Source organism: Rhinopithecus roxellana, chromosome 2 (genome assembly GCF_007565055.1).
Source record: "Rhinopithecus roxellana isolate Shanxi Qingling chromosome 2, ASM756505v1, whole genome shotgun sequence".
Classification (NCBI taxonomy): Eukaryota; Metazoa; Chordata; class Mammalia; order Primates; family Cercopithecidae; genus Rhinopithecus; species Rhinopithecus roxellana.
In genome coordinates, this window is record NC_044550.1 from 17,416,051 (window position 1) to 17,441,513 (window position 25,463).

The following is a 25,463-nucleotide window of genomic DNA, read 5'->3' on the forward strand; positions in this document are numbered from 1 at the left end:
GTTCTTTAAGGGATCTCCACACTGTTTTCCATAGTGGCTGTACTAGTTTACATTCCCACCAGCAGTGTAGAAGTGTTCTCTGTTCACCATATCTACACCAACATCTACTGTTTTTTGATTTTTTAATTATGGCCATTCTTGCAGGAATAAAGTATCGCATTGTAGTTTTGATTTGCATTTCCCTGATCATTTGTGATATTGAGCATTTTTTTCATGTTTGTTGGTCATTTGTATGTCTTCTTTTCAGAATTGTCTATTCATGTCCTTAGCCCACTTTTTGATAGGATTGTTTGTTTTTGTCTTGCTAATTTGTTGGGGTTCCTTGTAGATTCTGGATATTAGTCCTTTGCCAGATGTGTAGATGGTGAAGATTTTCTCCCACTCTGTGGGTTGTCTGTTTACTCTGCTGACTGTTCCTATTGCTGTGCAGAGGCTCTTTTGTTTAATTAAGTCTCACCTATTTATCTTTGTTTTTGTTGCATTTGCTTTTGGGTTCTTTGTCGTGAAGTCTTTGCCTAAGCCAATGTCTAGAAGGGTTTTTCTGATGTTATCTTCTAGAATTTTTATAGTTTCAGGTCATAGATTTAAGTTTTTGATCCATCTTGAGTTGATTTTTATATAAGGTGAGAGATGAGGATCTCGATTCATTCTTCTACATGTGGCTTACTAGCTATCCCAGCACCATTTGTTGAATAGGGTGTCCTTTCCCCATTAATTTATGTTTTTGTTTGCTTTGTCAAAGATCAGTTGGCTGTAATTATGTGGGTTTCTTTCTTGGTTCTCTGTCCTGTTCCATTGGTCTATGTACCTATTTTTATACCAGTACCATGCTGTTTTGGTGACTATGGCCTTCTAGTATAAAGCCAGGTAAGGTGATTCTGCCCAATTTGTTCTTTGTGCTTAGTTTCGCTTTGGCTATGTGGGTTCTTTTTTGTTTTCATATGAGTTTTAGAATTGTTTTTCCTAATTCTCTGAAGAATGATGGTGGTATTTTGATGGGAATTGCATAGTTTATCAACCCTTGGCAAAATGTTTCTGCTTTTCTTAAAAAATTTTTATTGTCTGCTTTCCCCAGTAGATGTGAGTACTGTGAGATGAGGAACATTGTTTGGGTCACTGACGTGTAGCGTCAGCATACCAAACAGTGGCTAGCACATGGTGGGCACTCAATAAATATTTGGGGAAAGTTGGAGTGAATGAAAATGGTTTCTAAAATGGCAATGACTGTAGTCCCAGCTACTCGGAAGGCTGAGGCAGGAAGATTGCCTGAGCCTCAAAGTTTGGGGCTGTAGTGCACTATGATTGTGCCTGTGAATAGCTACTGCACTCTAGCCTGGTCAACACAGTGAGAACCCATCTCTTTTAAAAAATGGTAATGAAATAATCTTATTTTTACTGCTTTTCTCTTTAAGGCTGCCACTGTTGTCTTTTCTTTGCTGATTTCTCCTCATTGGAAATTGAAGATAGATAAAATATCCATTGATTATTTATAGGTAAAATTAGGCTTTTGGATCCATGAGGTATAGCTGAGACAATCTTCCTGGAGCTTCTGGAGCCAAGGAAACACTGGTCACTAAAATACCATTTATATTGGCAACTACTCTTTTTTGATGTTAGTGTTTCAGTTACATTGTGTGTTTACAAACCTGTTGTGGCTACCTCAAAATATAAACATGATGTGCGACACTACTTGTTAGTTTTGAACAACTGATTTATAAATAGACTTAGGGTGCTCAAGCCTCCTGCAAGATGAGCACTGCCTGTGTTCTTCCCTCTGCTTCCTTTATTTCAGTTGTGTGTCTACCAACTTCCTTCTCCTTCTACACTGGGAGAAATTGCACTGTTTCCAATATCTTTAACATCTGCTATCATGATGAGAAGATATCTTTTCTGGGTTTGAAATACCTTCTTCATTCATTTTTTTAAATGGCGGAAATAAATTCAGAGTGTTTTGAGCGCAGTTTTCTTCCTGCTGTTATTGCTGACTCAAAATCCAGGAGAATTTCAATGTTATTTCTGAGCTCCATGATGGGAGTTCCATTTCTGTTTTATTCAAAGTGTTATCCCCAGTGTCTAGCACAGTGCGTGGCACATTATAAGCCTGTAATGTTTATTTAGTGGATGTAGACCAGTACTATTAAAGAATTCTCATTCCAAAGATTTAGTGGCATGAAAAAATGATAACGATTAATGCTCTACTCCATGCTAAGGAAATGAAGTGCAAATTATTACAATAGTTCTTTATTTTTCTTCCAAGTATACAGAACTTTCTGAAATTAGAGAAGCATTGATTAATGAGTTTTAATATATGTTATTGATCGAAATAATATGTAATCATATAACCAAATAAGATAACACAAGCCAGTAGTTCCTCATTCATCTTTTGTTCTTTAAAAAATGACAGGAAGATTAGAATAAGAGAAAAAATTAGAGGTGAAAACAGTTTTCTTCGAACCAGCAGTGTAACTTACTTCTGTAATCCTTAAATTCTGTATTGGTGCTACCAGGATGCAACTCTTGAGCTACAACTGCCTCTTTATAAAGGATGCTGGTCCCTGCTGCCTGTGTAATGATTGCCCATTTACAGTCAAATGAACAATACAGTACCTGGGATGGTGAAGAAGGTGAAGCAACAACTTTAAAATAGCTGTGGGTAAACCTACAGAAACAGACTATTCTCTTTCTTCTAGATTGCATTATTCATTTTCATATGCCTGCCTTTATCTGCTCTGGAAGCCTGTTTCCTAATCTTCTGAGACTTATCATCACCTTCATATGTACATAGCATGCATTTCTTGGACAGGTAAGATAGAATTGGTATATATTTGGTATAGCAAAAAGTCATGGTTGTCTTTAGATTATATCCTTGGTGTTTTGTGTGATACTGGGCAGAAAGCCTACTGTTTCTTCATCTATAAAATGAAGGACCTGGGCAAGATAAAATTTTGTGAAATTTCACTGAACTTTGAGCTCAGCAAAGTAGGTGTGTGTGTGTGTGTGTGTGTGTACGTGCATGTGTGTTCGTGTATGTCTATTTGCAGTGCATCACAGACCTTAAGTAAATACTGTTGACCCTTGAATAACGTGGAAGTTAAGAGCACCAACCCCCTTCACTGTCAAAAATCCACATGTAATTTTTGACTCCCCGTAAACTTAACTACTAATAGCCTGCTCTTGACTGGAAGCCCTGCTGATAACACACACAGTTGACTAACACATATTTTCTATGATATATATTATGTACTATATTCTTACAATAAACTGAGCTAGAGAAAAGAAAGTTATTAAGAAAATCATAAGATAACAAAAATATATTTACTGTTTATTAAGTGGAAGTAGATCATCATAAAGGTCTTCATCCTTCGTTGTTTTCGTCTTGAGTATGCTGAGGAAGAGGAGGAAAAGGATGGGTTGGTCTTGCTGTTCCAGGGGTGGCAGAAGTGGAAGAAAATTCACATATAAGCAGCCCATGCAGTTCAAACCTGTATTGTTTAAGGTCAACGGTATTTGTTACGTTGCATTTTGTAAGTGACCTTGTCATTTTTTTTTTTAGTGAAAAAGAATAGTGTTCCATTCAAATGCCTGTATGTTTATGAGAAACATTTCAGAACTATGAAAGTTGAATTCAAGGTTTCATGCAGATTGTTTGTATGCTTTCTGTAATACAGAAAGTATTATAATGTACATGTAATGTAATACAGAAAGCATATGTAATTTTGTCATATAATGAGAATACTAGTGGTCTTAAGACTTGAAACGATTAACTGATAAACTCTTTACGCAACTTAAAAAGAAAATCTTTCGGTGTGGAAAGAGTATTCATCAGAAGTATTCTAGTAGATGACATACTTTTGGTAATGAAATTGATATGGGCAGTTAACAGCATTTTCCAAGTTGGCTCTGCTGCTACTCTCTTATTATACAATGATACTATTTTTCAGAGCAGAAAGCAAATTAGTTTTATTTTTATAAACCAAATTTTAAATATCCCTTTAGAGAATAGAACATATGAAAAAGTATCTGCTTCTCAGACGTCTCAACAATATAAAGTTTCTTCTTAAGAGGAAATTTATTCCTGCATGCCACCACAAAGGATAAAAAATTTACCTATCCTTAGTTTCTAAGAGGAAAATGTGCATAAAATTTCCATCCACTGTGTGCCAGTTACCAAAATAAGTTCCTAGACTAATCTTTTAAGAAAAACTCAATCTTGGTTAGGCGTGGTGGCTCACACCTGTAATTGCAGCACTTTGCTAGACCGAGGTAGGCGGATCACGAGCTCAGGAGTTTGAGACCAGCCTAACCAATATTGTGAAATGCTGTCTCTACTGAAAATACAAAAAAAAAAAAAAAAAAAAAATTAGCCAGGCATGGTGGTGCGAACCTGTATTCCCAGCTACTTGGGAGGCTGAGGCAGGAAAATGGCTTGAACCCAGGAGGCGGAGGTTGCAGTGAGCCGAGATTGCACCACTGCACTCCAGCGTGGGCAAAAGAGGGAGACTCTGTCTCAAACAAACAAAAAAGACTCAATCTTACTAAAAATCTGCAGATAAGAATGAGTCATTTTAGTCAGTAAAGGAAATAAAGAAATTCTAGTTTTGAAAATGACATAATTTGCTACAAGAATGCAAAGGTGATGACATGAGGAGAAAAGGGATTTGCTGATTTGTTTTCTCTACTACTTAGCAAATGCAGACCAAGAACTCATTTATTCAAATATTTATTACATGGTAAATTAAAACATTTATAAAATTAGGCTCATATTCTTAGGATTCCTGTTTAAAAAGTGACATATAAACAAGATTATAATCTAATGGAGATTAATATTGGTTGAGAAAAATCTTGAGACTTCTTGAAGACTTCAGTTTAATAAAATATTGACTTATTTTTTTTTTTTTTTTAGTGGGTGCTCATAAACATTTATTTAAACTATTGAGAGAAATAGTACACTTTACATCAGAATGAAAGAACCAATTTACAGAATCAAGCCCATCCATCCCTTCCTCCCTGCCATCTCAGCTTCCCAAGTTTCCAAGTCCAAGAATCTATCTCCATGCACCACCAAATTCTCCTCACCTCCTTGCCCTTGTATCTATCTGCAGGTGCCTCTGAGGCAGGAGAATAGGGTCTGGAGGCAGGGAACCTGAGGCTGATTCAGGCTGACCTCCTAAAACTAAATCAAAAGGAAAATCCCAATTTTTTAGGTAGATATGTGTGAGGAAATATATGCATGCAAAAATAGTGTATATATTTCTTAAAAGAGTAGGGAACAATGACTTCAAAGAACCATAGCAGTCCCTATCAACATATACATTAACAAAACAATTATAAACATGAACTTAGTATGCTAATTATATTTCTACCCAAAGCCTCAACTTGTTCTATAGCTATACTGTTCATATATAAATAAAATTTTAGGGGTATCAGAGAGAGTTAGAATTATGAATTTGATAAGCCTACCCCTTATTTGATAGATCTTAAAAGATATTTTATCACTGTGTTCTTCTAAAGAAATGTATTTGTACATTGCAAAACAACCCTTTTTGAGAACTAGGCTATGCTTACAGATTTTCTTGCCACTATTATTTCCTAAAATTTATTTAGAATAGGAGATTGATATTTTTCTGGGATGACATATGGTTAAAAAGTAAAAAACAAAACAAAACAAAACAAAAAACTTAAAAAAAAAAAATACTGAGACTTTGGGTTTCAACCTGGCATGTAAGGAGCTTAGAAGCCACCACTCCATCCTAACAAGTAAAAGACTGAATAAATTGGAAAATTAATGACTCTTCTCAGATCTGTCAGAAAAATGAGATTATAGGGCAAACAACTGCATCAGATATTAGAGAAACAGACAGGTAGATATAAAGAATCACAACTTACTAGGGCAAAAACCTACAAGGAAAATTTTTGTGGGAATGAGTGCCAGGTAGGAAAACTTGAACCGTAATTAAAAAATTGCTCAGTGTGGGCAGTTGTTCAGTGTGGGCAAATCGGAGGGTTAAAAACTCCAGGAGGACTCAGTTATGGAAGGACCTGTACTTTTGTGAGTTTAACCTCTAGGAGTGTTCACAGTGAATACTGGAGAAAATTCCCTAAGGGGAGAAGAAAAGGAACCATCTTGAAATATGTCAGAGCATTTTGTTGGACTCAAGCCTGCCCTCAAGTGAAACTATTTTATCAGAGCCTAAACTTTTGGGATTTTATATGAGCCTAACCTCCCAAAGGGAAGGGAAATACCTAAGTTCAGCCCCCTTTTAGCTTTCCACATAGAGAAGGAAAATATGTAAGTCTAGACAACTCAAACCATCCTGTCCATGTTAGGGAGCCTAGGGGAACTGAGAACACTGGTGAAGTTCATAGTCCATGGGTAGTTTCACCAAAGAGTGAGACCCAATCATAAGGCTAAAGAATCCTTCCCTTTCCCACACATTTTACTATCGTATTACTAAAAGCCTATTTACAGCAGTTTCTTTTACTGAGTATATCATGTCTGTCATTCAACCAAAAAATTATAAGGCATGCTAAGAGGCAGGAAATGCAGTTTGAAGACACTGAATAAGCATCAGAAGCAGAATCAAATATGGCAGTGACATTGGAATTATCAGACCAGAAACTTTTCAAAAAACTATGGTTAGTATGCTGAGGGATTTAAAAAGATGACATACAAGAACAGATGAATAATGTAAATATAGAGATGGAAATTTTAGGAAAGAACCAAAGAGAAATGCCAAGTATCAAGCATAGTGTACAGAAATGATTAAAAATGCCTTTGATAGGCTCATAAGTAGATTGAACATAGCCGAGGAAAAAATCTTTGAAGTTAAGGATATGATAATAGGAACTTCAAAACTAAAATGCAAAGAGAGAAAAGACTGGGGGAAAAAAAAACAAACCAAAATATTCAAGAATTGCACGGGAACTACAAAAGGTGTAATGTACATGTAATGGGCATACTAGAAAAAGAAAGGATTAGATGCAATATTTGAAGCAATAGTGTGTGAAAATCTCCCCCAGTTAATGTCAGACACCAAACTACTTCTCCAGAAAGCTCAGAGAACACCAGGCAGGATAAATGCCCCAAAACTACACATGGGCATATTATATTCAAACTTCAGAAAATCAAAGATTTAAAAAAAAAAAAAAAATTAAAAGAATCCAGAAGGAAAAAACACCTATAGAGGAGCGAAAATAAGAATTTTATCTTACATATCCTCATAAACCGTGCAAATAAGAGAGTAGAGTGAGATATTTAAGATGTTGAAAGAAAAATCCAGCTGTTTGCAATTCTGAACCTTGCAAAATTATCCGTCAGAAGTTAAGAAATTAAGACTGTCTTAAAGAAACAAAATTTCAGGAATTTGTTGAAATTCAACAAATTGAATTTGGACACCCTTGCAAAAAATGTTTAAAGTTCTTTAGAGAGAGATAAAATGATGTAGGTTAGAAACTCAGATCCATATAAGAAAAATAAAATTAGGGATATAGTAGTATTTCCCAACTTCATAAAGAAAATACACAATAACATATAGCTTACATCATACTTAATTTTTAGAAACTCAAAGCTTTCCTGCTAAGATCAAGAACAAGATAAAGGTGTCTCCTCTTACCACTTTGTTTCCTACTGAAAGTGCTACCTAATGCAATAAGACAAGGGAAAGAAAATGAAAAGCATACAGATTCAGGAGGAAGAAATCAAACTGTCTTTGTTCACAGATGTCAGTTGTTTATATAGAACATCCGAAGGATCAGAAAAAAAAAAAAAAAAAAACTGAAATTAGTAAGTGATTATTGTAAGGTTACAGAATACAAATTTAATATAAAGAAAGCCAACCACTTTCCTATATACCAGCAATAAACAAGTGTAATTTGAATTAAAAACACATTACCGTTTACATTAGCACCCCAAGTAATGAAATACTTTTGTATAAATCTAACAAAATATATACATGATCTATATGAATAAAACTACAAAAGTCTAATGAAAGATACCAGTGAACTAAAGAATGAAGAGATGTTACATGTTCATGGATAGGAAGGCTCAACATTATCAAGATGTCAGTTCTTCCCAACTTGATCTATAGATTCAGTGCAATGCCATTAAAAAACACAGCACAATGTTTTATGCATATCAACAAAAGGATTCTAAAGTTTATATGGAGAGGCAAAAGAGCAGAGTAGCCAACTCAGTGTTTAAGGAGAACAACAAAGTCAGAGGACTGACACTACTTGACTTGAAAGCTTACTATAAAGCTCAGATAATCAATGTAGTGGGTACTGGTGAAAGAATATTCAAATAGACCAATGGAATAGAATAAAGAGCCCAAAGAAACCCATATAAATATAACCAAATGATCTTTGACAAAGGAAGAAAGGCAATACAATGGAGCAAAGATGGGCTTTTCAACAAATAATGCTAGAAAAACTAGTCATTCACATACAATAACAAAAATTTTTTAAATCCAAAATGAGTGTAAACACAGATCTTATACCCTTTGCAAAAATTAACTTGAATCGTAGACCTAATGTAAAATGCAGAACTGTAAAACTCCCAGAAGATAACATAGGAAAAAACCTAGATGACTTTGGTATGGCAGTGACATTTTTTAGATACAGCTCCAAAGGCACGATACATGAAGGAAATGGTTGATAAGCTGGACTTAACTAAAATTTAAAACTTCTGCTCTTTGAAAGACAATATTAAGATAATGAGAAGACAAGCCACTTCTGCTCTATGAAAGACAGTATTAAGAGAATGAGAAGACAAGCCACAGATGGAAAAATTATTTGCAAAAGATACTTCTCATAAAGGACTGTTGTCCACAGTGTGCAAACAACTCTTACAACTCAACAGTTTGAAAATGAACAACCCAACTTTAAAAATGAGCAAAAAACCTGAACAGATATCTCACCAAAGAAGGTACACAAGTGTCAAGTAAGCATGTGAAAAGATGTTAAACATCAAACGTCATTAGGGTATTGAAAATTAAAATAACAATGAGATACCGCTATATACCTGTTAGAATGGCTGAAGTCAGAACACTGATGAAACCAAGTGCTGGTGAGAATGTGGAGCAACAGGAACATTCATTCATTGCTAGTAAGAATTCAAAACGGTGTAGTCACTTTGGAAGACAATTTGGCAGTTTCTTACAAAACAAACATACTGTTACCATATGATTCAGCAATAACACTCCTTGGTATGGACTTGAAAACTTATGTCCTGTCCAGGCAAGGTAGCTCATGCCTGTAATCGCAGCACTTTGGGAGGCCGAGGCAGGTGGATCATTTGAGGTCAGGAGTTCAAGACCAGCCTGGCCATCATGGTGAAACCCCATCTCTACTAAAAATACAAAAAATTAGCTGGGCATGGCAGTTTGTGCCTGTAATCTCAGCTACTAGGGAGACTGAGGCAGGAGAATCACTTGAACCCAGGAGGGGGAGGCTGCAGTGAGCTGAGATCGTGCCACTGCACTCCAGCCTGAGTGACAGAGCAAAACGCCATCTCAAAAAAAAAAAAAAAAAAAGCAAAAATAAACAAAACTTATATCCACATCAAAACCTGCATACATTGTTAACAGCATTACATAATTGCCAAAACTCGGATGCAATCAAGGTATCTTTTAATATGTGAGTAGATGAATAAACTATGGTACTTCCAGATGAAAGAGTATTATTCAGCACTAAGAAATGAGCTATCAAGTCATAAAAAGACATGGATGAAACTTAAATGCATATTATAAAGTGAAAGAAGCTAATCCGAAAAGGCTAAATACTGTATGATTCCAACTACATGACATTCTGGAAAAGTCAAAATTATGGAGACAGTAAAAAGAGCAGTGTTTTCCAGGATTTAGGAGGAGGGAGGAATGTATAGGCAAATTTTTAGAGCAGTGAAATGAATCTATATAATAATACAGTGGTAGATTCATGTCATTATACATTTGTCCAGACAGCTAGAATGTAACCACCAATAGTGAACCCTAATGTAAACTATGGGCTTTGGGTATCAAAATGCGTCAATGTAGATTTATCAGTTGTAACAAATATACCACTCTGGTATGGGAGGTTGATAGTGGGGAAGGTTGTGGGTCTGTGGGGACAGGGGTATGTGGGAACTTTCTGCTGTTTTACTGTGAATCAATTTGACTATAAAGTTTATTAATGTTAAAAAATGTAGGCAATCTGAAAAAATGTTAATAAAAAAACTAGTTGAATGTATCAGTTCATTTTCACACTGCTATAAAGTACTGCCTGAGATTGAGTAATTTATAAAGGAAAGAGATTTAATTGACTAACAGTTTAGCATGGCTGGGGAGGTCTCAGGAAACTTACAGTCGTGGCAGAAGTCGACTTCACAAGGTGGCAGGAAGGAGAAATGAATGCAGAAGCAACTACCAAACACTCATAAAACCATCAGATTTTATAAGAACTCACTATGATGAGAACAGCATGGGGGAAACTGCCCCCAGGATCCAATTACTTCCACCTGGTCTCTCCCTTGACACATGGGGATTATGGAGATTATGGGGATTGTAATTCAAGATGAGATTTGGGTGGGGACACAAAGCCTAACCATATCAGTGATAAAAGTATGTATTTTCTTTTATCAGGTGCTATAGTGTTTCATTTCAAGTTGCCTTTTTGACCTCCATTTTCAATTTGGGGTTAGGAAAAATAACTTCGTCTCCTTCTTAATTGACCCACAACCTTGTTTGCAATGAAGAATCAACACAAATCTTTCATTAAAAGAAGTAGGGGAGGTGATCGGGATATCCCTTAGAATCCATGGGCATAATTCAGTTGCCTTCATTCAATGCCAGTGATACTGCAAAGGCTACAAGGCAAATTCATGTACCTACAGACAGACTCCATCCTTTTTCTCAAAGTATTCAAGATAAAAAATCTTGTTTAATTTTATGTGAGGATTTTTTTCACCATCCTCAAAAATGAAAAATATCCTCTTCATTTGGGAAATGAACACTTATAATAGAAAGTAATTTGTAGTCAGCTGTTACACTTAGATGATTTGTGTCACCTCTGACCTGCTTTTTGATAATGCATGACTTCATTCATGGCTCTAGGTGACCTGTGTACCCTGACCTGGCATAAACCTAGAGTATTAAGTCATTTCAGTGGCACATGTTTGAGGGAAGATTGACATCCCACTGGAAGACTATCTACAGTGAGATCCTCTAAAGCAGCTGCATTCCTAGTGAGGCATGATTAAGTTTATCCCACTATTAGGTTCTTCAGTATTACTTGTCTTGCCCAAGAGGAAAGTTTTTCTAGCATGCAGAGTATCTGGTTTTTAATGGCTACTGGGCTGAAATAAAATGTGTCTGCTAAGGGTTGTTCATTTGTCTGTCTCCCTGCTTTCACTGGTTTTTTCTTGGAGATTGCAGTAGTTATGCCTTTCTGGTCAGCTGGCTGTTGACCTATCATAGAAATGACACTTTCACATCTCCAAGTGTAAGGAATTAGATGCTCCAGGCTTCACTTAGTTTCTCATCCAAAATCAATGACAAGACTTTCAGTATTGATTTCTCATGGCCTATGAACCTGAGTCAACTTGGCATGAAGGACTTTTCAGACAAGCTTCTTTAAACACAGAGTCATTGGCTTCTTTTTGCCAAACTCTACTTTGCTCAGTGATAACATTAAAATACTGATTTGATTCATTCCTGGTCTAAAAATACTTCCTCATATTCCAAAATCTTAATCATTAATACATGGAGGAAAATACAAATTCTTACATGCCTGTGCTTCTCTGCTGTTGTAGATATGTAAAATATATACAAATGTGTTTTACAATTATTGAGTTCTTTTAAGTTTTATCTTTTTTTTTGTTTTACTAGGAAGCAAAATTATGTTTATTTCAGAGCTTATTTACTGCATTTAGAATCTTATGACACTTAAAAACCTTTCTAAAATGTAAATATTCTCCATATCTCCATGGTCACAAACAGTATTTCACATTCTAATTGATATTGCCCTTTTATCATTTTTTTTTTCTTGGAAGCAGTCTCACTCTGTTGCCCAGGCTGGGTTGCAGAGGCACGATCTTGGCTCACTGCAACCTCCACCTCCCAGGTTCAAGCGATTCTCCTGCCTCAGCCTCCTGAATAGCTGGAATGACAGGCACGTGCCACCACACCTGACTCATTTTGTATTTTTAGTAGAGACAGGGTTTCACAATGTTGGCCAGACTGGTCTCGAACTCCTGACCTCAGGTGATCCACCCACTGCAGCCTCCCAAAGTGTTGGGATTACAGGTGTGAGCCACTGCGCCTGGCCCTTTTATCATTCTTTTAACTCAGATCCTCAAATTTATCCCTCCATGTGAAGCTGCCTTCCCTAATTATGTACTGTCCTAGTTTAATGTTTATTCCTTGTTTGCCTCTATAAAACCAAGTTTAAAAATAGTCTCTGATTCTATAAATCATCACTCTTATGCTCATTTATATTTCTATCTAGAATATTTTAAAGCCTTTAACAAAGTTTCTACTATGCAGTCTCCCTTTCTAAGCTACGATCTGTATGCTTCTTGGCCATGGCTTTTGTTACTGTTTGTGTTTGTCTTTGTGTGTGTCTGTATGGTAGTGGTTTGTAAATTCTCCATTTAGTCACAATATGCTTTTGGAGGATTTTCCTTCTGGGAATTTCTTGATGATTTTTATTTTGTCATGTGATGAAGAATGTATGTCAAAGCACCATTGCAGAAATAGTGCTTTTCTATTTACTTGCACTCTTCCATCTTAGAAGAGCTGATGATAGACAACCAACTCTTCTTTTATCTTGGTTTCTACAACACAGAGGTTGCTAAGTGACTTTAATCCCTTTAACACAGGACAATCAACAACAACAAATTCCTGCTTTCTTTAGATTCAGATATTTCACTTAGAAAATCTAGCAATTAAAAAATGGTTTAAAACTTTTTTAAATGTGTAATTCTGTACAATCTCACATCTGCAACATTGCCCTAAATATTTTTTACTTATGCTGCTGTTTCTTGAGCATTATGATATGCTTATTCATAAGCAGTCAACTTGTAAGTAGCAATAGTGTACCTACCCCCTTCTAGGAAATTGAAGATGTGAAAATCCAGTTTAATATGATAATGACAGTTACTTTGATGAAAAATATGTCACAATTTGTTGTAAAAATACTCATTTGATTTTCTGATTCATTTATATCACCCTCCAACCTTAAGTATGATTGAATTTATAGCTTTTTATACTACTTTATTTAGGGAGAAGTGTATTTAAATTATGTTATCTTGGTTATTACTTGAAAGTTTAACCTCATACCTTCATTTTTATATAATTTTAATATTATGAAAATATTTTATGTAATTTTATGTGTAATTCAAAAACATTTTTAAATATTGCATCTTTAAATTTTAATTTCTTTTATCAAATTTTCCCCATCATTTGTTCTCTAGCTACAGCCAAAGTTAATAGTTACATTTTTTTCCAGTGACAAGTGGTAGATTTGCAAAGACTTGTAACAGTTGCTTAATACTTTTTTTATCCCTTATTTAAAAATCATGCAAACAACTGGAGCTGATAGGCAGCACGTGCACATGAGTGTGGCTGTGCTGATGGTTACTGAAAGATTTCCAAGGTAGCTAGTAATTCTGCTACCCTAAGCCACTATAGCTCCTTCCCCATTACTCCCTGGGTCTACCCACAGTCTTGCAGCTAGAATAATAAATGGCATGTAGGTTCCTCTAGGATCCTCCTCCAGCACTATGTCCCATGCCTTGACATATGAGCTGTTAAATATTTTGATTATCACTCCTGTGTGGCAAGAGAGACATCTATTTGTCATAACTTGATGTTTACTAAACTGCTTTTAAGAATACCTTATGATAAAAATAGACACTTGCAATTTTGCAGAATGCATAGTTTGTTTTTAACAAACCAGGTAAATATAACTGCAGAGTTTTCCTGTATGTTTTGAAATATTTTAAAAAGTATTTTTTATTTGCCTTTCTATTAGAAGTAAAATTAGATAAAAATTTTCTTGTTTCAATTTTTAAATGAAAATTAGAGAATATTGTTAATGAAGGAATATTTTTTTTAAAATAGTGGCTGATCAAATGTCAGCAATTTTATACTATAGTGTAAAATTTTATTTTGTAGTTTTGCCATCCCATTAAGCATTAGAATTTTTATAATTGATCCTTTGATGTTTATATTGATGATATTAATGTAATGTCTTTAAACCTTAGCTCATGTAGGTCATGTGACTTAAAGTGTCCTTAGATGATGATATTATTTGGGCTATAAATAATTTATAACATAAGTGATTTAAAAATTCATTCTTTCCATCCATTTTTAAGAAACTATAAGGTAGGGTTCATGTGTACCTAATACTTATCACCCAAAAATAGGAAAAATGAAATCCTTTTAAAAATATCTGGGTTAATGTTATAGATTGGAAGCAGTTTTTAAAAAGCACTTAAAGTCTACCAGTTTATTGATCCTCAATCTATGTCTGTTTTAAATGGATGCAATTAGCAGTTCAGTCTAAGAGAACCATGGTAGTAGACTCATTACTCCCAAGAAACCATTACATCATTTTGTAATATGAAATTACTAAATATAAGGAATAGAATATATATTGTAAAAATTCCTTTGGAATCAATAATAAGCATTGTGGCTATCAATTATAGTTATATATTACAATGTAAAGGGTATATTTTTATAAACTTAATATCACACAAGTAGACTTAAATTAGAATAATTCCATTAATATAATTTGGCTTGTGTTTTTATACCTATTCATTTGTTCAATAACTCTTTTTCCTATATATATTTTTTTATCTCAAATTCGATAGTATCGAAATCATGGAATCATGAAACCTTAAAGCTGGTTTGGAACAGAAATAATACAATTTAACATCTTACAGGCCCTCTAGTCCTCGGTTTCCTTAAGTGATCAGCTCAAGATCATGAAGTTATGGAGGATTAGAGTCAGAATTAGAACCTGAGATTAGTTTATACTTTGTTAACTCTTCTACAGCCTACCCCCTTAATTTGCCTAGGGGTTTATGGAAGTTACAGGAGAGACATTCTGAGATTCAGCTAAAAACCTAGCTCCCAATATAATTAATTGTCCTGCAATCAGCCACACAAATACAATTACAAATACCTGAAGTTCCTTGTGTGAAGAAAAAGAAAATGACTAATAAAGCATTCAAATCAATGCAAGTTACCTTTCTTTGCCCCTTTCTTCCCCTTTCACTCCTTTCTTCTCCTATAGTACTTGAAATTTCTAGTGGGGATCTCTAAAATGCCTGAATGTTAGAAATGGTAAGTGTATTATAGAGAATTATATTTTCTATTTTAGTGGATGAAAAATAAACCATACCCTTAAGAAGCTTTTCAAAGTTAAGATTTTGAGCACACCCTTCATTGGCCCAGTCTCTGACCAGTGAGGTCAAGTATTAGCAAACGTCAGAATGTCATGTAAAAGTTTGTGTTTCAGATGCGGAATTTCTTTTGCTTTTTGTGCGTGATGTTTATACGGTATTTTCTTCTGATGTGTTTTCCATCTTGGTTTTTAAAAATAACTATTATTTTAAAAAATATTCCCTCATAACTTCTTTTCTTTTTGGAAACTATATAAATTGATCTGATAATCTATACACAATGCCTTGTGACTTTATACCTGTACCTCTCATGTTCCAGTGTTTCATTCTTAAATAATAACTTTGTGTAATGGAAATACTATGTTAAATAGTTTATAACTGGTGGTTGATATTTCAGCCTTGTTTGGCAATTGTAGTTATATAAAGACTGTTGATTGGAAACATTCTCATATGGTGTATACTTGTTTTTATCTTCATGGAATTTGTTCTGCAAACACTTTCTGAGATCTTCACTGGGAGTCACCACTTTGTCTATGTTAGGAGGAGCAGGAAGTGAATACATTTAAGGTCTTTAATTTTCTTCCTAAAACTTTGACTACCGTAGTGGTTTTTTAAAGCATTAACAGGAGAATAGCCATCACTGCCAAGTAGCTGACATTCTGAAATAGCACTTCCCTTTAGGCACTGTACAGTTGGGATCATTTACTTGCAGAGAGAGGTGTGTGTGCATGTGTGTGTGTATGTATGTGTGTACACATGTGTATAAGAATAGGAGAACCACTTTGTGGGCATATCCTGCTGGAGTGAGTAATGTGCTGTTTAGTGAACTCCAGTCTGACCCCATTTAAACCTGGAGGAGAATCACATCAAGCAGAGAAGCAGCCAAGGCAGCATTTCAACAGGAAGGAAACATCTATTACTGGGGCTTTGAAGAAACATGCCATGAAGGTGTACTAATATCACAAAGGGAAGGGAAAGACTGAATCCAGCATGATAAACAAAGTCCCTTGTTTTTAACGGAAGTGTCTGATGATGTTTGATCAGTGGTGGATCTATCTCTTGAAAGGAAAATGCATATAAACCCCAAATGGAGGATTCCTATGTAAGGTGCCTAGCTTGTAATGATATATTCAGTTTATAGGTAGAGTAGTTTTTAGAGAAGAGGTTGGTTTCTTTTTTTTTTCATTTTTCATCTTTCAGAAAGAAAACTTGTCTGTTTCTAGGCTTTGAAATATAGAATTACTTACCTTTCACCAAAATGAAATGTTTCATCGAATCTCCTACAAGCTTGTGGAGGGCATGAAGCATGTTGAATAAGAGCGCAGGCTCTGGAGGCCCTGCCACCTGCAAAGGTGTGCTAAGGTAAACAATTGATAGTATGAAAATTGAATGACTTAGAATACATTCAATAAATTTTAGCTATTTTTATTGTCTTTTTTTTCTAAATCTATTTTGAAAATATTGCAGATAAAGTATATAATACCTTTCTAAAATACAGTGAGGCTGGGCGCAGTGGCTCACACCTGTAATCCCAACACTTTGGGAGGCCGAGGCGGGCGGATCATGAGGTTAGGAGATCGAGACCATCCTGGCTAACACGGTGAAATCCGATCTCTACTAAAAATACAAAACTTAGCTGGGCGTGGTGGCGGGCACCTGTAGTCCCAGCTACTCAGGAGGCTGAGGCAGGAGAATGGCATGAACCGGGGAGGCAGAGCTTGCAATGAGCCGAGATCGTACCACTGCACTCCAGCCTGGGCAACAGAGTGAGACTCTGTCTCAAAAAATAAATAAATAAGTAAAAAATAAATAAAAATAAAACAGTGAATAGTTTATAAAGATAAAATAGAATAGGCTTCAATTTAGGGAACAAAGGAAAATATGTTTAAGAATGATATTATGCTCAAAATGATTACAACTTTGATGGTGAAGTATATTTTATTCAATTAAAAATGTAACTATGGCTGGGCGTGGTTGCTCATGCCTGTAATCCCAGCACTTTGGAAGGCCGACGCGGGTGGATCACTTGAGCTCAGGAGTTCGAGACCTGCCTGGGCAACATAGTGAGACCTCATCTCTACAAAAACTACACAAAAAATGTGCTGGGTGTGGTGGTACATGCCTGTAGTCCTAGCCACTTGGGAGACTGAAATGGAAGGATAGCTTCAATCTGGGAGGTCAAGGCTGCAGTGAGCCGCGATTGTGCCACTGCACTTGAGCCTGGGTGACAGAGCAAGACCCTGTCTCAGGAAAACAAAGAAAAAAACAAAACAGTAGATATGTGTGTGGGAATGAGAACATTTAAATGTGCTCATTGGCTTAGTTTTTTTTTTTTTTTTAACCCTCTTCATGGCCCTTTTCTTAATCTCTGTCTTCAGCAGTTACCCTTCATATGTTTGTTCTGTTTTATCTTCTAAGTGCTTTTTTTTATAACTTTCAATATATCATGGCAGAAGGAAAACTCAATGTGTAAGCTGAGTGTATTTTGCATTTTCTTTGATAATTTTTCTTTTTTTTTTTTTGTTTTTTTGTTTGTGAAGTGGAGTCTCACTCTGTCACCCAGACTGGAGTGCAGTGGTACGATCTCAGCTCTCAGCTCACTGCAACCTCTGCCTCCTGGGTTCAAGTGATTCTCCCACCTCAGCCTCCCAAGTAGCTGGGACTACAGGCTTGCACCACCATGCCTGGCTAATTTTATATTTTTAGAAGAGACAGGGTTTCATCATGTTGGCTATGCAGGTCTCGAATTCCTGACCTCAAGTGATCCACCCACCTTGGACTCCCAAAGTGCTGGGATTGCAGGCATGAGCCACCACAGCCCGGCTGCATGATCCAAAATAGCCTCATTAAGCTTCTCTTTCAAAACATGTGTATAAGCCTGTGAGTCATCACTGTATTTATTCCTGAATATTATCATATTGGAGACTTTTCAAAGCTGAACAAAGCCAGAATTATTGGCTACTGAGGAACTATATTCTAGCAAGAGACTATTCTATTTGTTGGGGATCACCTCTTTTTACTAAAGGGGACTGTTTTGGGCAAATAGAACTAGAATTCATAGTTTCTCCTTGAGAGTTTGCCAGCTTGATTCCAAGCCAACCAGATAACTGCTCATAGTGACACTCATGTCCTCTAGGACTCCCAATCTTATGCCAGCTCAGAGAGGGAAATCCTCCTAGAACTGCTCACATCATTCCCAGAACCACAAGCACCACCTTGGTATAGTTAAAAACGTGATACCAACTCAAATTCTGATAAAAATAAGTTATATAAAGCTGAATAAAGATACATTTTTTACTTCTGAAGTTTTGTTTTACTATTTTAAGCAGAAAACAGAAGGTAAAAACTCCTCTGCCTTCCTCAGTGTTTGGTTTGTCAGTTGCTGAACTCAGATTTAAGAGTCTCATCATATACAGGCAATAACCCTCTTCTAATCTTAATAATGTTTCTTTGATCATTTCTTTCAAAAGAAAAATGAAATAGCCTATTGACTCCAACCCTGACCTCCTGTACTTCACCTGCCTGATGACTATTTCTTTGGAATACACAAGTTTTTTCAAATGCATCATGTCAAGAATTTATTTTGTCATTTCAGATTCCTTTCTAGAATTATCTGTTTATCTGATTAATACCATCATTCTTCCAGACAACCAAACTCAAAAGCTTTATCACTATAATTGAATCATTCTTTTTTCTCCCTACATTTAAAATGTTACTAAATGTCATTCATTTCTTTATCAGTAATATTTCTGTTTGATCATTTTATTTAATTTATTCTGCCACCCTCTCATTCCAACTATCACTTATACTTGAGTACTGCAATAAGCCAATATCTTTCATATGATTATTTATAACACCTAAATCTTCTACCACTTCACACTCACTGGGATGGATATAATTTTTAAAACATACAATAACAGGTGTTAGTGAGGATGTGGAAAAATTGGAACCCTGACACATTGCTAGTGGAATGTAAAAAGGTGCAGCCACTTTGCAAAACAGTTTGGCAGTTCATCAAAAGATTAAGCATGGAATTACCATAAGACCCAGTAGTTTCACTCTTAGGGATTCCACTCTCAAGAGAATTGAAAACATATGCCCACACAAAAACTTATAAACATTGTATATCCATGTTTGTTGCAGCATTATTCACGATAACCTAAAGGTAGAAGCAACCCAAATGCTTATAGATGGATGAATGGATAAACAGAATGTGGTATAGACATACAATGGACTATTAAACCTTAAATAGGAAAAAAATTCTGACATATGCGAGAAAATGGATGGATCTTGTATACATTATGCTAAGTGGAATAAGCCAATTACACAAGGAAAAATATTATATGATTCCACTTGCATGAGGTACTTAGAATTGTCAAATTCATAGAGGCATACAGTAGAATAATGATTGCCAGGGCCTAGGAGGAGGAGCAAATAGGAAGTTACTGTTTAATGAGCATAGAATTTCTGTTTAGGAAGATGAAGAAGTTCTGGAGATGGGTGGCAGTGATGGTTTCACAGCAATGTGAATGTACTTAATGTCACAGAATAGTATGCTTAAATATGGTTTGAATGGCAAACTTTATGTTACATATATTTTATCATAATTTAAAAGTTTGAAGTGAATATCCAAAGAAGCATTATTTATGAGGCTAAAAGTGGAAGTAACCCAAAAGTTCATCACTGATAGCTAAAGGAAATATGGTATATCAATACAATAGAATATTAGTCATAAAAAGGAATAAAGTACAGATCCATGCTACAACACAGATGCACCTTAAAAACATTAAGTGAAAGAAACCAGACATAAAAGGCCAAATTTTGTATGATTTCATATACATAAAGTCATTCAAAATAGGAAAACCATAGAGACTGAAAGTTGATTAGTGGTCACCAAGGCCCAGGGGAGGAATGAATGAAAACTGGCTCCTAATGGGTACTGTTTTTCAGGGGGAGGGTGACAGAGTGATGAAAATATTGTAGAATTTGATAGTAGTGATAGGTGACAGTGGCATAATTTTTTTAATATAGTAAAACCCACTGACTCATATACTTTACAAGGATGTATTTTATGGTATGTGAATTATATCTCAAAACACCCTAACATATGACTTTTATGATGCCATGTTTCTAAAAAAACAACATGTCCCAGTCTCAGCTTACTATTTCTAGGCATGTGACTTTGAGAAAAAATTAAGAGACCTCCCTTCTTACTCTGTAAAGTGGGAATAATAATAATGATGATGATGATAATGATAATAATGATCTCACCAGAATTTTTCAAGTGGTAAATGAGGTAACATATGTAGTGCATCTAGAATAGTGTCTGGCATTTACCAAGAACCCCTGGAACCTGAGCTTCAACAGCTTCCAATACTATTTCAGATACTATTTCAGGATATTCCAATACTGTTTCCATATATTCAGGAAAATGGACCAACTCTTTAGCCATTTTATCAAAACTCTTTAGATTCTGTTTCAAATCGGTCTTTCCAAATTCTTCTTATGCTTCTTTGTAGACACTCTTCAGTCAGAGAGAGCTTTTTAATCTCCTCCAATTTGCTGCAGCTATATCTTTGCCTCAAAACAATGCTTTCTCCCCATTCCTCTTTTCTCCCTGCCCTTGGAACTCAGTGACCTTCTCTTATGTTTTTAACCTACTCCCTTATTTCAGTGTATAGTCATATCCACTTATTTGTAGCACCCAATATTTTTACTACATCTTTGCCAATTAAGTCTTACTTGGGTTATGTTTTTAAAGTAGGTATCTTATTGGGTGGTCCTTTTAAAGTATATGTCCAGTCTCTCCAGCTAAATTAAAACCCTTGAGCACAGAGACCACATGTTATAATGTTTTACCTTTTCCATTGCACTTAGCATATTACCTTGACATGGCATATACTGAATGAATACTTGCTATTTATGAGTTTAGTTAGTGCCACATCTTATGAAGTACAAGGACTTAATGATTCTCAATCCTGACTTCATCTCAAAGTCACCTGGAGAATAAAGTTTCCTCTTAGCTCAACAAGTCAGAATCTCAGCAAAATCCTCAGCTTCATACCTAGGTGATACTCTTGTAAGCCACACTGTGAACCACTGTATTCAACAGATGAAGTAATATAAGCCACTGGCGCTTAAGCCTCATTGATTATTGCGGTGAAGATGTGAAGACTAAAGATGCTTTGGGCATTGTAAAGTGCTCTACAAATATTAGAATTTTATTATGGTACATTTAAGAGTGTCATTGCTTTGAGAAAGATCCTCTAAGTTTTTTAACAGCCATTGTGTAATGGAAATATCCAATTATAGGTATCTAAAACCTTTAAAACTCTTTGTAGCAGGTGTATATACCCTGTTCCTTTTTGCTAACTAAAAAATGTTCAAACTCTGTCTTCTCTAGGCTGGCAAACATTCAGCAGCACACCCTCTCAAGATTGTTTACTTGCCTTTGCTCCTACTGAGTTACGACACTTGGATGCAGGAGATGGGCTCAGCAGCAGCCAACAGGACATGATCCAGGAAGAGCAGTAAGGGACTGAGCTGCTGGTAAGACAGTGGAGACAGTTGATGCTTGTTTGTCAAGTATAAATTTATTCCTAATTTAATGGTTAATCTCTCTCCCAAACTTCAACTCCAAGTTACCCTGCACCCTCTCAAATACTTTTCTTTGTTGTCTGTGCTTAGGACACATGGATTAGATTGTTAAGATTTGTGAATTTGCTAAAGTGATGTGCTGACTTATGTATAGCTGTATTTTTCTGGAGATAGATTTTTATCAATTCTCAATGTCTATGGAGTTTTTAAAAAGAGGTAAGGATTATTCAAATAGAACTATAAACATGAGAAAATGTGATATCTATAACCAGTTGTTACAGTATTTATCTCCTCCATTTTGATTCACTTGTAACCACTTTGTCTCAATCTTGTTAAGGACCAAATAAATGGTATTTGTGGTTACTTGCTGACCTGACAAGTGAGTACCTCCTGCATCTGGCTAGTCAGTCTTGTGACAGTTGGGTGCTGTAGAACTAGCAGAGAACTAAATTATGGAATGGCAGATCTCAGGAACAACTATGTGATTTTACATATGGTTTGTTTTTAATAGGTAGAGACAGAGTCTGACTATGTTGCTCAGACAGGTCTCAAATTCCTGGGTTCAAGCCATCATCCTGCCTTAGCCTCTTAAGGAGGTGGGATTACAGGTGCATGCCCCAGGTCCAGTTCATATGATTTTCTGAAAATACAAAAGAAAGAGGGAGACACAAAATACTTTCTAAAATCATGTTCTTATAATTATCTTAATAAAAATCAATTTGCTCTGAATGGCATGACCTGCTGAGTGTCCCAACCTAAGGGTTGCCAGACCATTTTCTCATATATGCATGTGTAGAAGTAGGGAACTAATATATTTTTGTCTAAAATGTTTAAGATGAAGATGAGAATGAATTCTACAATATATAATTTTGCCCGTGCTATATAAGCCAGTTAAAATTATAGAGACATTGCAGGAAAGAATCTGGATTAGGTAGAAAAAAGGAAGAATTAGGCTTTTTTTTTTTTTTTTTTTTTTTGGTCTATAACCCTTTTAGTAGGTAATTCAGCTTCAGTTTCACTACATCTTGTTTATGCATTCAGCATAACAAATATTCTAATAAGCCTTTATAGCTCTAATCTCTGCCTTACTACAGACACCTGAGGATATAAGTATCCACTCTGCCACTTGATATTTCTTAGAGACTGTCCTGGTGCTGAGAAATTCTTTCCAGTGTGTCCTCAGTTAAACTCCCATGATTCCTGGATGTTGCCATTTTCAAGACACAGGGCAAGCGCATCTGTCTAGATTACCTCTCTACCCTGGGAATTTTAAGTCACTCTGTGAGGGAAAGAGAACTCAGTATAGTAGTAACTCTCAGAATGAAAATTTTCCCCTTGCATGTTAATATTTTTAGAGTAATCATTGTCACTGAAAATAGACTTCCTCTTTCCCCTCTCATGCTGGAAAATGTTAGGTAATTATGAATAAAGCATTCTTTACTTTTCCCCTCCTCCCTTGATGATTGCTTTACCTCACTCTGTGAGAACTGTGACTACTCATTCTGCTCTTGTCTTTTACATGAGAACTGAGAACTCATTTTTAAGATGGAATTTTTACTCCTTAATGAAGTCATAACATTAGTCAGAAGATTTTCTCTTCTTGAACATTAAGCCTGGGTAAGGAATAAAGTGCAGAAGTTTATGGAACATTATAAGATAACTTACACAAAAAAAGAGGACAACAAATTAAAGTATTAGCCACTGGGGCAAAAGGTTTTACAGGTAGCTGTCTGAGGAGTTCTTCCCTCATATCTCCTCAAAAATCTTGTTTTGCAGTTAATTTTTTACAGTTGGATAAGCTCAGCCTTTGACATATTTCAATAGCAAATAAGCCTAGAGTTTATTTTTAGTACATTTATTAAGAATGTGTTCTTGGGAAAATTATTTAACCTCTGTAAGCCCTGCCTTATATGGCAAAGAAGAAAGTAGGTAATAATAGATAATAACAGGATTATTTTATGCATTACCTGTACATTGCCCAACATATAGTAAGTTTTTAATTGTATATTAGTTTTTGTTTTATTATTAACCACTTTTATTAATGTTGCTTTTAGTTTTTAAAATATGAATTCATTCAAAAATATTTCTCGAGCACCTGCCAAATACCAGGCACTCTTCTAGGAACTAGAGTGGCGTTAATGAGCAAAAGAGACAAAAATCTCTTCCCTTGTTGAGCTTAGAATCTATTAGAGTAAGAGACAGACACATACAAAATAAAATGTGTAATATACTAAATACCAGGAAGTGCTAAGTATAAAAATATAAAGGAGAAAGAGGAAATTGAGTGCAGGGTTAGGTAGTAATTGAAGATACAGTAGTCAAGTAAGGCAGCTTCAAGAGAAGATTATGTCTTAAATAAAAATCTGATAAAGGTATAGAAACCATAAAGTTATCTGAAGGAATTGCAGGTAGTGGAGAACAGCCAGAAAGACCTGGAGTAGTAAAAGGTTTCATGCAGAGTGATTTAAAAAGAATCACAGTATTTTATACATCAGTAAATATTTACACATACACTTAAGTAAGTGATATGGCCAAGAACTTTGGCAGTTGAATAGCAAGGTCCATCTGGACTATAAGAGAGTAGGCTTCACAAAGGAAGGTGACCAGGCATGGCCTGGATCCTGAAGGATAGGAAGAATTGGGATTGATAACAAAGAATGACATCCCAGTGGAGAGAAGTGGAGGGGAAACAGCATGAAATGGAGTGAAATAAGAATGTTGGCTTTTTGGGCAGGAATGGGCCAGGCACAGGGCAGGTGGGAAGCAGGAAAAAAGCGACATTGTATAGAGTTCATGTTGGCAAACAGAGAGAAGATGGAAGAACAGGGTAAGGCCAAATTTTGTAAAATCCTAAAGTCAAGCTAAAGATTATTGCATGCTATCCTGAAAATATTGAGGAACAGTTAGAGCAGATGAGTACAAAGGTGAATTCTTGTACTTAGCAATATCATTATTTTTACAAATTTAAACAAATAAGGAAATGGAGGCAGTAGTTGCAGTAATTTAGGAGATAAATTGAAAATGGATTTTGATAAGAGAGAAGGGAAGATAGATTTTATATATTTTAAGGAAAAATCATGAGGATTTATTTGCTAACTGCACGTAAGAGATAAAAGAGGAGTCAAAGATTTCTCTAAAATTTTCAAAATGATTGATTATGTGGTGGTATTAAAAGAAATAGGGAAGTTGGGACATATGAGTTTGAATTCAGTGTGAGTCAGTTAAGACAATCAGATGCAGATATTCTTAAGGCAGCTAAAGTTCATTTGATATTTGTCATATAGGCTGAATTAAGTTTCTAAGAGCTGTTTTTACTATGCATTAAATCCATGTAATACTAACATAGTACAAAAATTGTTTGCTATCCAAATTTTATATTTTTATAACAAGTTGGAGAGACAGAGAATAAAAACATTATTGATTGGGAACCATTAGAAATCAGCTAATCCAATTAGTTCATTTTGTGGAAGGAAAAAGGATACCC

General features: G+C 35.5%; 1 protein-coding gene across 2 annotated transcripts in view; it reads left to right on the forward strand.

Moving 5' to 3' along the window:
* The window catches only part of TET2 (tet methylcytosine dioxygenase 2), a 134,376-nt gene that overhangs the window by 22,447 nt on the left and 86,466 nt on the right, over window positions 1-25,463 (forward strand). Inside the window, exon 2 of one of the 2 annotated variants that reach the window (XM_010371543.2) lies at window positions 21,786-21,931. The exons of the other annotated variant lie outside the window; for it this stretch is intronic. The gene's annotated coding sequence lies outside the window, so the exon portion shown is untranslated. The remainder of the gene's footprint in view (window positions 1-21,785; window positions 21,932-25,463) is intronic. 2 annotated transcript variants of the gene reach the window in all.